The sequence below is a fragment of the Parasteatoda tepidariorum genome, chromosome 4 (assembly GCF_982258835.1).
Source record: "Parasteatoda tepidariorum strain Cologne lab strain chromosome 4, Ptep-v5.0, whole genome shotgun sequence".
Taxonomy (NCBI): Eukaryota; Metazoa; Arthropoda; class Arachnida; order Araneae; family Theridiidae; genus Parasteatoda; species Parasteatoda tepidariorum.
The window spans coordinates 107,973,656-107,990,148 of NC_141758.1; the positions used below are offsets into that span (position 1 = coordinate 107,973,656).

At 31.0% G+C, this 16,493-nt stretch overlaps 1 protein-coding gene across 2 annotated transcripts in view; it reads right to left on the bottom strand.

Annotated features, from left to right (window-relative positions):
• smg (sterile alpha motif domain containing protein 4 smaug) overlaps positions 1–9,103 on the bottom strand; it is a 77,280-nt gene extending 68,177 nt beyond the window's left edge. Inside the window, exons 1-2 of one of the 2 annotated variants that reach the window (XM_016055532.4) lie at positions 8,969–9,103; positions 8,671–8,858 (exon numbers count right to left, since the gene is read on the bottom strand). The gene's annotated coding sequence lies outside the window, so the exon portion shown is untranslated. Of the gene's footprint in view, positions 1–8,670; positions 8,883–8,968 lie in introns of both variants that reach the window. The other variant, XM_043050979.3, reaches the window with a different exon arrangement.
• Between the last annotated feature and the right edge of the window lie 7,390 nt (positions 9,104–16,493).

The following is a 16,493-nucleotide window of genomic DNA, read 5'->3' on the forward strand; positions in this document are numbered from 1 at the left end:
CCTAATTTAATATTTCATGCCCAGAAAATCGGTACTATGTTTGCTTCATTTTACTTATGTGAACAAGTGTTTTCATCTTATGAACCTTAGAAAAAATCATTTCAGAAGTAGACTAACAGACAAACATTTACCCTCGTTCCTTAAAATAAGTACATCTCACTTAGAACCTCAATATACGGAACTTTCATTAAAATGAAATCACAATTTCATTCATCTCATTAAATATTTATATAAAAAATTATATATCGTTTTTTTTTTTTTTTTTTTTTTAAGAAATTTTTACTGAGCCAACCAAACTTTTCCAATTTTTGGCTCTCGACCAAAAAAGTTTGCCCATCCCTGGTATAACCAAACAGTTATACTCTGCATCTTCATATTTATAGAATTTAAATTTGAAAAACAGAGTAAAGAAAGAGTTGAAGCAATAAAACAGCTGGGGAAAAAAATACAAAATGATTCTTTTCTTCTGCAGAATTATATTCCAAAGATACTTTTCTTGTTCACCGGAAAGGAAAGAAATACTCCTGACTTTTCTGTTCTCATTTCGGAATAATAATAATAAAAAAAAAAAAAATGCCAATGACTGCTTCAGCTAGAATTTTAAATTGATAAAATAAAAAATAATAACAAAAATTCTGAAATCACAGAAGTTTAAAAGATAATTCGCTCTAGAAATGTTTTTTCTTTCATTTTTTGAAAGAACACTATAATTTAAAAAAAAAAACATAATAAAAACATTTTATATTTTAATAAAATATGACTGTGAGTGGGGGTTTTGTTACAAATGCAGATATTCGGAACACCATGAAATTGGGGGTGGGGCTAAACCCCATTTTAAAAATTAAATTTTTCGGCGACCGAAATCCATGACTTTCCAGGTGAGCAGATATCCTGTATTTCAGTTACCATTACGAAATTATTCAAAGTAAGATGCTGATAAAAAAGATAATTCTTCAAAAAAAAAAAAAAAAACATTTTTAAATACTAACTATACATTTAATAATTTATGAAGAGAACATGCATTTATAAAAAATGCATTCAAATCACGCTTTTCAAATCAAAATAAAATGACTAACTTTAAGCGTTTAGTGGATGACACCTGATGTTAATACATTTTTTTTAAAATATTAATTCATTAATTGAATTTAATTAATTAATTTTAGTTTTACATGGGATAAATTTTTTTAATTATTTAATAAAAAGTAACTAAAATAAAAAAAAATTATATTGCTTGTTACCTAGTTCAAATTCAGAAGTAAACTTATACACTCAATAAATGTAAAATCCACTCTGGATCTTAAAAGGAACAGCCTTTTGGAATAATTATTACTCTAGAAATGCAATATTCCAGATATCACAAAGAACGCTTTAACAATTCTGTTCACATGTTATAGTGTGTCAAGCATGCTAAAAATCGTACCAGGGAAGCAAAAACTAAATTATGTTGCATCCTCTGGGATGTGCAATTCTCCATTAAAAAAATAATAAAAACAATAGTCTACTCTAGCAGATTTATGATGACAGAATTAGATCAAACTTTAAAGAAAATTTTTCATTGGTGCTTTTCTTTGATCAGTTCTAATTAAAATCCTTGATTCTAAATGCAATTCTTTGTACTGTTAATCAATTGATGGAATCTTGATGAATACGCATGAATTAATATATGGATAAAGCAAAGCCGGATTATACCTTTCGTAGGCCCTAGGCATAGCCGTTTTTGGGCCCTGCCCCCCTTCCCTTACTCCTCCCCTCTTTTCAAAATATATGCTAAAATTTTCTTGCATATTTTTTTTAACATTTTTATTAATATGGATTTTAATTTACAAATTTCTTTATCGATCTTTATCTACAATACCGACATACTGCCGATATTGCAGTTGATATCGATAATACCATTATGACTAGTTCGATCGATAACTATGTAAACACTTCACGTCAACAATACAACAACAAACCAGCAAAGAAAACAGTGAAATTGATAGTGAGATTAATTACAAGAAATATTTATACTACAAATAGCTTCATAGTTTTCATGATACTACTATGATAACTAAGTGAAGGAAATTAACATTGTCAAAAGCCCAGAAGCAGAAAGTGCCTAAAACTGTGACGTACGTCGCAGAACAAACGAAATCCTGCAGAACAATTTGTATCTTGAATAAAATTCTCTTTAGCTTTTTCCACTTGCTATTTGCTCAGGAATGATTTTGCGTTAGAAGAGGAACATTTGACACCCTCACAAATTTCAGCACATTTATCAATAATCTCCCTCTCTCATATCTTTGCCATTCTGAGGAGGAAATTAATAAATTAGCTTTCAGCCATAACATTTTTATAAAATGGGTGTATCAGTTTTCAGCAGACAGCAGGAGAAATCGATTATCAAGAGAGCTTCTAAAGCAAGCCGTAAAAGAATTAAATTCAGAGATTTCCAATTTCATAAAGTTTATGACTTTCTATATTTCCATTCTCATTTCAGAAACAATTTGTGAATCGTGGGGATCCACGATTAACAACAGAGTTGTTTCTAGAAGACCAAATGCTTTCGATGGAGGTGAAAAAGTTGCTAAAACAACAGACCAGTGAATGTTTGTGTTTGCAAATGGTGCACCATCTGGGCACTTGTCCCTTAGAAAGTTTTTTAAGGCAGTCCTTATTTTAATGTTCGGACATTCATATCATAGGCATTTTATTAATAATTCATCATCATCATCGTCAATAACAAAATTTTGTACTTCAAAAGTGATTGAAAAAATCAAGAATGTTTGCTTTGGTTTAAAAAAATAATGTAGTGTATCTGTGTATGATCCTGTTTTTTAATAAATGAAAATATAGTATTTTAATGTAAAGTTGACTTTTTTTCGCTGTGAAATGCTTGCACAACATTTGTATAAATTAATAAGTCCTGTTGCAGAACATTTGAAAAAATTCTGCTTATGGGGTCAAAAGTAAATCTTTTGAAATTATTTATAAATAAATTTGCAAGGTAGGTTAAATGTTTACTAATAAAAAAAATGATTTAATACTATTTTAATAAAATGTTAGTCAATGCCAATGTTTTTTATATATATTTTTCAGGATCATAAATTATAGTCAACAATTATAGTTTACTCATCCGATTTAGAGGAAAACTTTGAAGATGAATTTTTACTATTTTCAAATTTGTATGAACATAAATCTGCACAAGAAATGTTGAAGGCTCAAATTAAAGATAAAATTGTGAACACTTTTCCTAACGTTCACATTGCATTAAGAATATATTTGTCGATTCTTGGATCAAATGCAGAAGGAGAAAAATCTTTCTCTAGATTAAAATTGATAAAAAATTATTTGCGTTCACCAATGAATTAAGATCGTTTGGCATCGCTCGCACTTATGTCCATTGAATACGACATTTTGCGTAGTTTAGAATTCGACAGCATAATACAAGATTTCGTTGAATCCAAAAAAGTAATATATTAGATCATAAGATTCTGCAAAATAATTTATTACCGAAAAATATTATATTTTTATTTGTATCTTCATAATTTTGTGCAAAATACACTTGTTTTTAAAGCTAAATTATTTTTGTCAAAAATTTTTTTTCTCGTAAGTTTTTCGTAGGCCCTAGGCACGTGCCTAGTGTGCCTATAGGTTAATCCGGCCCTGGGATAAAGAGATAAAGAATTTGCCCGGTCACTATCACAGATCTATTTGTAGTTCAAATTCGCATTACTGCTAAGTAGACAGTACCGTAAAGCTGGAGCTGTGTTTTCCTTGGAGCTCTAAATGTTCTTAAACTCCAAGGCTCTAAAAATTTCATCGTCTTCCTATTGCGTATAGGGCATTCGAGTGGTCTGTCGTCTTGTGGTGGCTTTACCCATTAGCCAAGTTGCTGTAGAAAGTTGTTTTATTATTATTATTATCAATATACTTTAATAATGATTTAAGAACAATTATGAACAAGGATTTATTGAATTCAACTCTTTTCTTAAAAATGAACAATTAACTCTGAATTAAATTTGTATTTACTGCACATTGATGATTATGTTACGTTACTAAACCACATAAATATACAGGGTGAATAGCCAAATCTTTCAACAAAGAATAAAAACCTTTCTTTATACTTTTCAAGCACTCAAAAAATATTTTTAAGCACTACATAGATTAACAAAAGGCAAAATAATTTTAGATAAGACTTTACATTCTGTAATAAGACTGTAATAAATAATTCTGTAATAAGACTGTAATAAATAATTCTGTAATAAGACTGTAATAAATAATTCTGTAATAAGACTTTCCATGATAAAATATCTAATTTCTGACAAAGAACTCGCCTTGATTATATTAGCCACCATAAAAATATCGATAGATTTTTCTGTTCGATTTCAGAGGGTGGAACATGAAGCCTGAAATTGAAAATATCTTGCAAAATGTAGCACATAAGAGTGCAAGAATCTCACCTAACTCAGGTCAGTTCAGTATACACACATGTGAACCCCCAAGTATTTCATCAAACATTTAAAACGACAGTAGCATATGTAAATAAGCATTCTTACTCTACGGACCAACAGTACACTGAAACACACTGTAATTTAATTAATTGTGAAAGCATTGAATAGAACAATGTGAAAATAATGCATGGGCATGGCGGAAATCTCATTTTCAAAACAGAAAAATTCAGCAATTTTTAAAACCATAAAATAAAAAAAGCACCTTTAAGAGCTTTTAAAAAAGGAAAAGTGAAAAAAAGCACCTTTAAGTACTTTTTAACAACGCTATGCACCATGACCATGATATTCAGTAAAATTGTCGGAACATTAGCATTTATCTACGAGCAGAATTGGAGCACCTAAAGTTTTTTAGGCCTGGGTCCCTGTTGATAAATGCTTGAAGATTATTTCATACAATCTTGTGATTTAATGCTGTAATAAATATTTTTTTGACAATAAATTTTTTAACATTTTAAAAAAATTCAAACGATTTCTAGACGTAACAGTTCATAAATGAATAGAATTCAACCACTATAAATTACATTATTAAAAAAGATATCGTTAACACATTGATAAAATTCAAGGAAAGTTCATCAATGATCCAAAGGACTTATTTTTAAAAAGTATTACTAATACAATCTATGCACATTTTCACTGGTTTGTTGGTGTGTCCTTATTGGATTTTCCTGTTCAAAAAAAGTTAACTTTAATGAAAAATAATAATACAGAGAATGTGTAATATCACAATAAAGGGGAGATTTCCATATGTGGTAGAATAAACACCAAGTCTTGGCAACTTTGGACAGCGGCCCATGAAAGACATCACAAAAATGGACCAGCATCATCAAAGAAAGGGTCCAACTCCAAAGGTATAATTTGTAGCTAACCCCATGCAAGTATCTACATAGTTATTTTAAAAAAATTTACAAGTTTAAAATCTAATTGGCACCTTGATGATAATAAATGCACAACAGATCATGATATGGAAATATCCCCATAATTATGATGATATATGCTATTTTGTGTCAAAAACACATAGCAAAACATGAAACTGAAAAACAAAAAATGTCAGCATACCATATCATTACATGGATTGGCCATCCTATGGATCACCACCCATAACTATTTTATGATGGTCTGAATCAAATTTCAATAGTTAGACCACTGTTAATATTGTGCCCTTAAACACGTCATTGATCAGTAAAAACAGTTGAGTTAAGAGATTTTTTCCCAATCAAAATTCAGTTTTGGCAAATACAGTAGAGAACCGATTATCCGGAACGATCGGGACCATCGCTATTCCGGATAACTGATTTTTCCAATTTTCTGAATCGCTACAAAAAAAACGTTTTTTCATTGTTAAACCCAACTAAAAAATACAATTTTTTGGAAATTATCTTAAAAGGAAGAAAAAACGATGAAGTAATACACTAATGATTATTTCCAAAATGATGGTAAGGTGAACATCTTTCAAAAAAGAAAAAAAAATCCTAAAATCTTATGAGGAAAAAAAATTTTTTTTTTTAAATGACGGGAATATTTATCGAATTTCGTTCCGGTTTTTTGGTTTTCCGATTTCCGGATAACGAGTTCTGTACTGTACAATATCTGCTACATTTTAGATTTTCAAATTCATGACTTTTCAGGACTAATTCCAAGAACTTTTCATGACTTAACGAAGTTACTATTTTCTCCCGACAAAAGCAGAACAAATTTAAAAATGCATTGTAATAACATTATATTGAAATGATAGGTATAACCAAAACTGTTATACTCTGATGTTCAAATTTATAGATTTGTAAAAAACAGTAAAGAAAGAGTTGAAGCAAAAGAAACAGCTGAAAAAATACAAAAGCAAACAATTTCTTCCCCGTTTTTTCTGCAGAACTATATTCTAAAGATACTTTTCTTGTTTATCGGAAAGGAAGAAATACGCCTGATTTTTTTGTTCTCATTTCGGAATAAAAAAACTCCCCAATGCCCGGCTTGCTTCAGCTAGAATTTTAAATTGATAAAATAAAATAAAAATAATAATAACAAAAATTCCGAAATCACAGAAGTTTAAAAGATAATTCACTCTAGAAATGATGTTTTTTCTTTCATTTTATGAAACACCATAAATTTCAATGAACATGATAAAAACATTCTATATTTTAATAAAATATGATTGTGATATTGATCAGATACTTGGCACACCATAAAATAGGGAGGGGGGGGGGTAAATTCCATTTTAAAAATTAGATTTTTCAGTGACCTAAATCCATGACTTTTTGACTTTCCAGGTGTGTAGATACCCTGCATATAAACAGGTCAGAGATCAATAGCAGTCATCAATAATAATTATTGGTTTTTTTCGATCAAAGACTAAATTTTCATAATTTATGTGCCCCAAAATGTCTTAAGATATTACAGCAACTATAATTTGAAATAGTAAGATCTTACTAAATTAAGTTGTCACCCTTTATCACAATATCATTCACACGAGACATAAACAATGATTTTTAGCAACACTAATACTGCCTCCCCATGTAAGAAACCCTGTTGAAACAATTTTTCAGAAAATGTAATAACTATCACAGCCTAATACATTTTCTAAACTAAAATAATTTACATGTTGTTAGTAAGACAGCACACATTTGTACCATAACCTTACCAAAGTTGTAACTTTCGTAAAAAATATCAATTCAGAATAAAAAATATCAATTCAAAATAAATAATTAAAAAAAAAAGACTTTACGGTTAACAATGTACTCATAATATACAGAGTTATTCAGGGGTAATTTTGAGCCAAACTCAAAATTTTTTTAAAGTGAAATAGGGGAGATTTCCGCATTACGATCTGTAGCAGAATAATTGCCAAGTCTCGGAAACTAAAAAAAAAACATCACAGAAAGTGTCTAACTCGAAAGGTATAGCTAGTAGTTAGCCTCGGGGAAACATTTACATATTTTTTAAAAAAATTTTGCAAGTTAGAAATCTATAAGACTCCTTGGCGATTGTAGTTGCCGCGTCAGATCATGATACGGAAATATCCCCGTAAAATCATTAATACCACATTTCAAAAAAGTAATGTCTGTAAATTTAAATCATTGATATTTGCAAAACATGAAATTCTAAATAAATTATATGCAGCATAATTTAAATAAATAATCATTTATAAGTTTACTTTTATCATTAATTCATTTATTATTCTATCAGAAAAAATATTAAATGAAAGAGATGCCAAGTATAAATTCGAGTTCTAATATTTCTAAATAATACAATAAAAATTCTATACATAAACATAATCAATAATTTCATGAAACTTCTGGACCTTGGACTTCCAGATCGCATTTACCAAAAAATCCGGAAGTCTGGATTCTTTTCTGTAAGATAGCACACTTTTGTACCATAACCCTACCAAAGTTGTGACTTTCATAAAAACTATTTCAGAATATAAATTCAGAATAAAAATAACAATTCAAAATAAGTAATAAAAACAAAACTACACGAAAAACAATGTACTTATAATATACATACACTTGTTGGATAAGTGTTTTTTTTTTTTTTTTTCTTCTAAGATCTAATAATAGCATGCATAGCTAATATCTTATACCTATACTGATAGCAATCTAAAATCCAGCTATTTCATTAATTTTTTTTATCCATTAAAAAATGCATTTCGAAACTAATTTCTAGTAAATATATGAATGATTGCAGATTCATAAATATTTTAAAGTTCAAATAATTTACTTGTAAACATTGAAATTAAGTTCGGACAATTTTGTACCATAACAAGTCCCTTTCAAAGATGTAAACAATTCATACGAAAATAAACGAACTCATTAAATATGTTATATACTTATTAGATGATTGCTATTTTTTACAAACGATCTACTGATGACATGCTTAGCTAATTTCTTATCCTGATAGCAATCTAACATCTAGAAACTACATTATAAATATAAAGATAAGATTTTGTTATGATAAGCTAATACATGACAGGTTTAAAATAAAAATTGTAATTTTTACAATATATCGTGCTCTTACGTAAGAAAATAGATAAAATTAAGCGTTGAATTAATAGATTACACCATCGCGGTGTTTACATATAAGGGAAAACAATTGTTAACGGTGTTTAAATTCTAAGCCTACTGCCATACATAAGTGGGGAAAAGGGCATTTGTACTAAAACTGATTAAATTAGTGAAACACTTACAGAATCCTCGGTTTCAAACGATATTTGTGCTTGGTCCATAAATATATGTTGTCATCCTTCGTTCCATTATACTTTTTAACACTTCCAAACTCACATGGGGTCTTTTATTTTGGACACAACAAACTCATGCTCCGTCGTTTTCATTTTGGGACATGACGTCACCGGATGGCGGGAACCCGGAACCTCTCCTTTAATTAATAAAATATTATAGTCTGAAACAATTAATTGTAATAAATAAAAGGAAAAATAAGTTGCTGAGATTTTTAAATTTATAATAATCCCAAAAGAATTTTTTTACCTAATAAACAAATATCAGATTAATATGTCTTAATCACAATGTCGAAACATGATTTGTCGTCGTGAAAATTTCTTCCAGACTTTCATTTCAAGCTAACGGGACAAAATGTAGCAGAAAGCCTAAAATGGACATGTAGCGCCATCCCTCGGAGTTTCGTAAAACTTAAGAAAGTTATAAAAAATAGTTCTCACATTTCATGGAATTGTTTGTTGATTTATTTTTATTAGAATTTCTTCGCATGATTGATTGGATAAGATAAACATTAGATTGACTGAAAATGTTCTTAATTTATTTAATAACTTCCATCAAATTTTTTTCAATTCTGAAATAGGTCGAAGAATATTTTTTAAATAAAATTAAATCGACGTAGTGTTTAATAAATTTTACACATTGTATAATTTTATATTCACGTTTTACAAAGTTTATGTCACGAAAAAAAATTGAAATACAATTCATAAATGTAATACATTTTTTTTAACAAATATACTTTTAAAAATGGAGGCAATAATTTTTAATTTGTGTAATTAATAACTAATTAGACAATTTTGGGACATCTTCGCATTTTAATTAATTATAATGCGCTTAGAACCGATTTATAAATTACAGCATTTTACTATTAAACTTTACTTATTATCGGAAATTTTTTTTTTTATGAAAAACTTTACATAATGTATTATTTGCGTTTCCTTAAATAATTTATGTTTCCAAATATCTGTATAATGATCTATAAGATCTAAAATTTATTCATAACAATTACAAAATTCGATTATCTAAATATAGTTTCATGCAAAAATTAAAAAATAACAAAAATAACATTAATAATTAATAATTTCATTTTTTAATCATTATTTTCCTTGAAAATGAGAAAAAAAATTTCTAATTACAAGGTTTAAGAAACATTTCCTTCATTTAACGCAATGGAATTTTAAGTGAGAAAATCGAAAATTGGTGGAATTAGTTCTAGAAAAATAAAGATTTAAAAATGCGACTTTTGTGACGTTTGATTGCTTATAACCGATTCTGATCAACTACTACGATTGAGAGAAAATTAAATGTAGAAGTTTGAAAAACATACAATTTAAAAAAAACTTTCGAACGTCATATTTTGTTTAATAATGAAAAAGTAATAAATATATATTTAGTGGTTGGAATTATCCTAAAATAATCGAGGTTTGAACTAAGTGCAGAAAAATCCATTAAAATAATTTTAGATATTACGCATTAAAGAAAATTAATCTTAAAACTTTCGTCAGTTTTTTTGATCGAATTTTTCAGATTGCTTCAACCTACCATAAATCTAAAAATTGCGTAATGGCCAGAAATCTAAATAAATAGAAAAGTAGGCTTTTTTAATTCAAGAAAAATGAGTTTTTGTGCCGAATTTTTCAAAATATTTTATCGTCGATGCAAACAAAAAATAGGAGTCATTATGAATTTGAGCTGAAAGGTGCTGTTTTAGTGAAAGTATGAAATAACTTGCGAATCTCAAACAAGATTAAAATCAGATCATTTCCATTAGGGTCCTGTTGTCGTTTGTCCCGTAGTGGACTGATCGTAACGACACGGTGACCAATGGAACACCGAAGTCAGGCCTCAATGGCTGCGGTCAGTAAGCTGATGCGTGACCACTTTGATCAGCCAGCGTAGGAACCGAGGGAGCGCGGCATCGGTCCTCGTTAAACAGTTCTACGTTAAAGTGCTCGACTTCGCACTTCGGGCAACCAAAGCAGAGGATCAAAATTACAATGGCTGGGATCATCCTCCCCAGGGCCGTCGCCAATAGCCCGCCATGCTGCGTTACGACGTAAAGTATCCTATCTGTAGTCGTTTTGCAAAAGAAAAAGCTTATTTTTTTAAGGGAAATATTGAGAAATATTAACAAAAATAGTTATATGAAAATAAAAAGTATTGTGACGTGTTATTTTTTTAAGGTAAAGTATTTTTTAAAAGACCTTCCTTAACGATAAAATATTTAGTGAAGACTCCATATCACGTAGCTTCAACATCCATTACCCATATTTACGAAAAGCACGGATTCTCACAGTAAAGTCATAATAAAGCTAAAAACGATCACAAGCAATCAGTGCGACCATTTTCAATTGTCTCAAGGAGGTCATAATGCGACTTTGATGTTGCTCTGTAATGTCACATAAAAGTCTTCACGATTATTTATTGAGACTTTTGTCACTTTGTAGTCACAAACTGAGACTAAAGTGACATGAGAAATTTGTTGCCTCTTTTTCGCATCCACTGAAAGCTGCATGAAAACCATTTCAAGTCTTACTAAAATTCCAGTAGTATTTTTTGCGACATTTTGTTCTCATATTTACCAAAGTCAAAATTCTTCCTCATCAAAAAATTTTAATAGTTTCAGTGCGATTCATGATGGTCCAAGATCATTTGATGGTCACCATCATCCAACATTTTCCATTAAGCGTTCATGGTGTTTGATAAGCCGACAAACTTCCATCATGTTGGAAAATGCTACTTTAATAATATGGTTAACCATCAAGAGAAATTTAAATCTCATGAATCAACAATCCATGATGATCCGTGATGGTTCCAACTATACATTTCCATGATTGTTTTTAATGGGAATTCTTGTTGGTTCTCAGGAATATACCATCAAAACAACTTTTTTTTTATGTTGGCATATCATAAGTCAGTCCGAAATCCTGAATTGGGGTGATGATGGTTTGTGATCGTTCCAACATTTGATTTCTATGAAACTATGATGGAAATTTCTGATGGTTCAACATGCACAAACCATCAAACAAGTTATTTTTCTTATGTTAGACCATCATAAATCAGTCCGAATTCCTACATTTATGTTGGTTACCATCTAAAAATATAACAGTTCATGATGGAATTATTGATGTTTTCCATCAAGATTATGTTGATCCCTCATTGGAAAACCATAAAAACCTTTGAATCGGGTACTTTTCATTGAATTTGTTTCATTGACATCGCTTATATACTTTAATGTCTCACTAAAGTTGCGATTCCAGTCTATACAGAATAGTCATTGACAAGTCTGTAGTGTGTCTACCACTATAAAATTAAAATTCCAATTCACTAGTATACAGGGTGGTCCCGAATTCATGGTACAAACTTTAATGGTAGGTACAGGACATTGTAACAATGATTTATTGTATAGGAATGTATAGTCGCAAGTGACGCGGTGAGGCGTAAACAGGGGAAATAAAAGGAAAGAGAAATGCAGTGATCGGTTGGTATCATTGCCGGTAGAGGGCAGTAGTGTGCAGTTTGGTGCTCGATGGATTGGGCGTGGTGGACCAATCCCTTGGCCACCCCGTTCTCCCGATTTATCGAGCCTCGATTACTTTTCATGGGGACATCTAAAGCATCTTGTTTTTGAGACTCCAGTTGACTCAGATGAGGATCTCGTCACTCGCATATCTGTAGCTGCTGCAGGTGTGCGTGAAATACCATGCATCTTTGAACGTGTACGCCAATGGCTCCACCGACGCTGTCAAGCATGTATCGCTTCTGGTGGACGCAATTTTGAACACTTACTGTAAACATGACACTTGTCAACAACGCTTTCAATAAAATCTCTGTTTTTCCTTTCGGCCGTTATTTCATCTGCTTACGCCTCACCGCGTCACTTGCGACTATACATGCCTATACAATAAATCATTGTTACAATGTCCTGTACTTACCATTAAAGTTTGTACCATGAATTCGGGACCACCCTGTATATAAGACATGTTAACTCGGTTCTATGTTGGGGTACCTTTTCATAGATGAAAGTTGACGAGGTCAATGATATATATATATATATATATATATATATATATATATATATATATATATATATATATATATATATACACAAGGGGTGATCAAATGAAAAGGTACGAAACGACACGGTGGGTACAAATGTACATTTTATTCAAAATATACACCATAGGCTTGTGCACAGCGATCCCACTGATGAACAAGCCGCAGGATTCCTTGTTCCCAGAATTCCTGTGGTCTTGGCGAGACCCAGTCCTTCACAGCGTCCTTGAGTATGTCGTCCGAGTAGAAGAGCTTCCCTTTCAGGTGGACCAAACACATGGAAATCGCAGGGCGACTAGTCCGGATTGTAGGGCGGATGGTCCAACGTCTCCCACTTGAACTTGGCCAGTTCCATGTGTGTGAGACTGTCGACGTGTGGACGCGCTTTGTCATGGAGCAGAACCACACTCGCCGTGAGCAGCCCCGGTCTTTTGTTCTTGATGGACCTGCGTAGGCGTCAGAGTGTCTCACAGTACACATCGGACTTAATGGCTTTTCTGTGCTCGAGGAAATCGGATAACGCCTCGCTGCTCCTCAATCGTCGAATTTTGCAACGCGAACGCCATCCAGTCCTCATACGGACTGCCGCATCATTTGGACGCCGCTTCTGATAAGAGCCTCTGCTCTCTCCTGCTCATGCGGGCACCAGCGCATGCTCCGATCCCAGTCAGAGACTCCAATCGCATCCCGAGATGTCTCGCTACGTTCTCCCATTAGCGGAATATGCAAATATTTAACTGTTACGTTTTTACGTTGATCACCCCTTGTATATATATATATATATATATATATTGCTACCGTACACTATTGCTTCATTCCCTAAAGCTCGCAGTGTCACAAAAAAGATTTTAAATGTAAAACACCCTCTGTTCAAACATCGAACAAAATTTAAATAAATTATATTTTATATTATCTATTTGAAGAAAGAATATGGATGTTTTTTTCCATCTGTTTTTAAAATAGATGTCTATGCTTACATTTTCTTTAAGAATCATGTAAAAAAATTTCAATTTTTTTACACAAATTTAATAGCCAAAGACAGACCTGATATGATTTATAATTAATTCAAAAATATTATTGCGGAGGAAAAAAAATAACGCAATTTTTATGTGAACAATTCCATAAACTAATAATTTTTGTAAGCGTTTTATAATATTTTAATGTAAAATAGAATGCTTTATTCTATTTTATTAAGGAAAATAAAATTGATAACACACACACACATATATATATATATATATTTGTGTGTATCACTGATGCCTTATGTATCACTGAGTACCAAAAAAAAAAAAAAAAAAAGGCTATGCTGAAAATTATTTTAGGAACAAAATTAGTCTTGCTTTTATTAATGAATTTGTTATTTATGAATAGAAAATTTATTACAGCATGTAAAAATTTTTCGTAGTTTAATAATTTTAGTTTTAAAAACCTAATTTTTTTGACTTTTTTGATTTTTAATAGCTCTTGTGAATTTATAAAAAGATTTCTTTCCAAGAAATTCTAAGAATCATTTTATTTACTTGAATTACTTTTTATTTGCTTCTTTTTTATAATATCCACAAATTCTAAATAATTGCGAGAGTTTCATTGAATACTCTTTTAAGAGAGGCTATAGCTGATTACAGTACTTACTGATGAGTTACACACATCACAATCTTTTTCGTAACTCATTTCTGTCTTTAATCAGTTCCTCAATCCAAAAGACACTTCGAATTGATATGATATATGGTCCTCTTACAAAATTAAAAAATAAATGAAATCAATGGTAATAACTGCATAAATTTGCGAATCAAACTTTAAAATAATTGAATTGTTGAAAGAAAAGATAAAATATAGGTAAAAAAACTCTCCATTATTGAATAATTGATTGTAAACGCTTGATTCAAATACTTTTTTTTTAACATTATCATTCATTTCAACGCCATTTTTTATAATGATAATCAATGTTTGGTTTATTATTGACTCTGTAATTTTAAATTCGCAATAACAAAGAAGCTAACTCTAAAATTTACGGGAAAAAAACTTATCTTCGTAAAACTTTAAGGGGTACCTTTTCAGAGATCAAGGTTGACTTTGTTGATAACATCTCTCCCCACAGATTCATTAAAAAAAAAATTGATTTAGAGGCGACACATATTTTAGGATGCTGTTGAAGTCAGTATCAATTGATAATATATAATTTATAATATCTAATCTATAATATCTAATCTATAAAATATAATATATAATCTATAATAAGAAAATGAAGAGCTTTCTTTGACTGTTTGTCTCTTTTAAAGAGCGATTGTAGCGGTAATTGTAGGCCCTGATCCTAAAAGTTATCCAAAAATTTCGATTGAATCATTTGGGAGAAACGTTTTAAAAATTTCATACATATAATGTAATAAAATACGTAATATTATAAAAAGTATAGTTACCCCGGCAACAATAGAACCATAACATTAAAACAAACAGCTTCATGGTACATTTACCTCACTTGCTCATTTGAAAACAATCTAAATCTAAAAATTTATCTTAGCCCACACAATGGTTCATCTGAGCATGCTGATTGGTTTCCATCGAGTATGGCGAGTACCTTGAAATGAAATTTCGAAAAATGCTGCCCGGAAAATGTTTTTGTTGCTTGAACAGCAGCTTCTCTGACAGCACTGTCTGATGCATCCACTTGAGGCAGTGTTCCCCAACCCCCGGTCCACGGACCGTTACCGGTCCGTGGTACAAATGGTACCGGGCCGTCCATTTCATTGAAACTGAATTTAAATTCCTAGGTTTATACCCCAAATTAAAAATATCTGGTAAGGAATGGATGTGCGACCCATTTGTCAACAAATCGGGCGAATCTAGTATGTGTGTGCAAGAAGATCAACTGCTGGAGATTGCAAATGACGACGGCAGCCTTAAAACTACGTTCGAGACAACAACTCTGTCGGTGTTCTGGATTAAAGACCTGACAGAATACCCCGAAATTGCCACCACAGCACTTAAATCCCTATTGCCATTTCCGACTACCTATCTGTGCGAAACTGGGTTTTCTGCAGTAACAGCTACCAAAACAAAGCAATGGAATAAACTGGACATAAGCAACACACTTCGGGAGTCATTGTATCCGATTACCCCCGGATGGAACAGTCTCACTGCAAAGAAAAAAAGCTCAGGGTTCTCATTGATTTAAAGCTCTAGTAAGTTAAAATGTTAAATCACTTTATATTTATTTTTTGGCGTAACGGCATTTTATTTTGAAGGCATGTTTAAATACAATTAAATTAAAATTAATAAATCGAAATAATCTAAAATATAAACAATCAACGTCCCCCCCCCACACACACACCACCAGCTGGCCGCGATAAAATTATCAAACGATCCGCGGTGATGAAAAGGTTGGGGAACACTGCACTAAGGTATAACCACTGCAACCTTTGCAACTACAATTTGCAAACGAGAGCAAAAACAGATAGCAACAAAAACACTTTCCACATCCACAACACCTTATTGAAAAAAAGAAAAAAAAAAGTGAGGGGAGAATCACTCAAGATACACTTTAACAAATGATAAAAGCTTTACCTTACAATTTTTATTCTTATTTTCGTCATTGAAAAATATTGATACAGAATTATCTGTAACCATACCTTATTTATCTGTAAATAATAAGTTTTCAATTTAGTCATTTAAAATATCTTATTTAAAAAGTATAATTTTAATTTTATTTTGCATATTTGTCGAC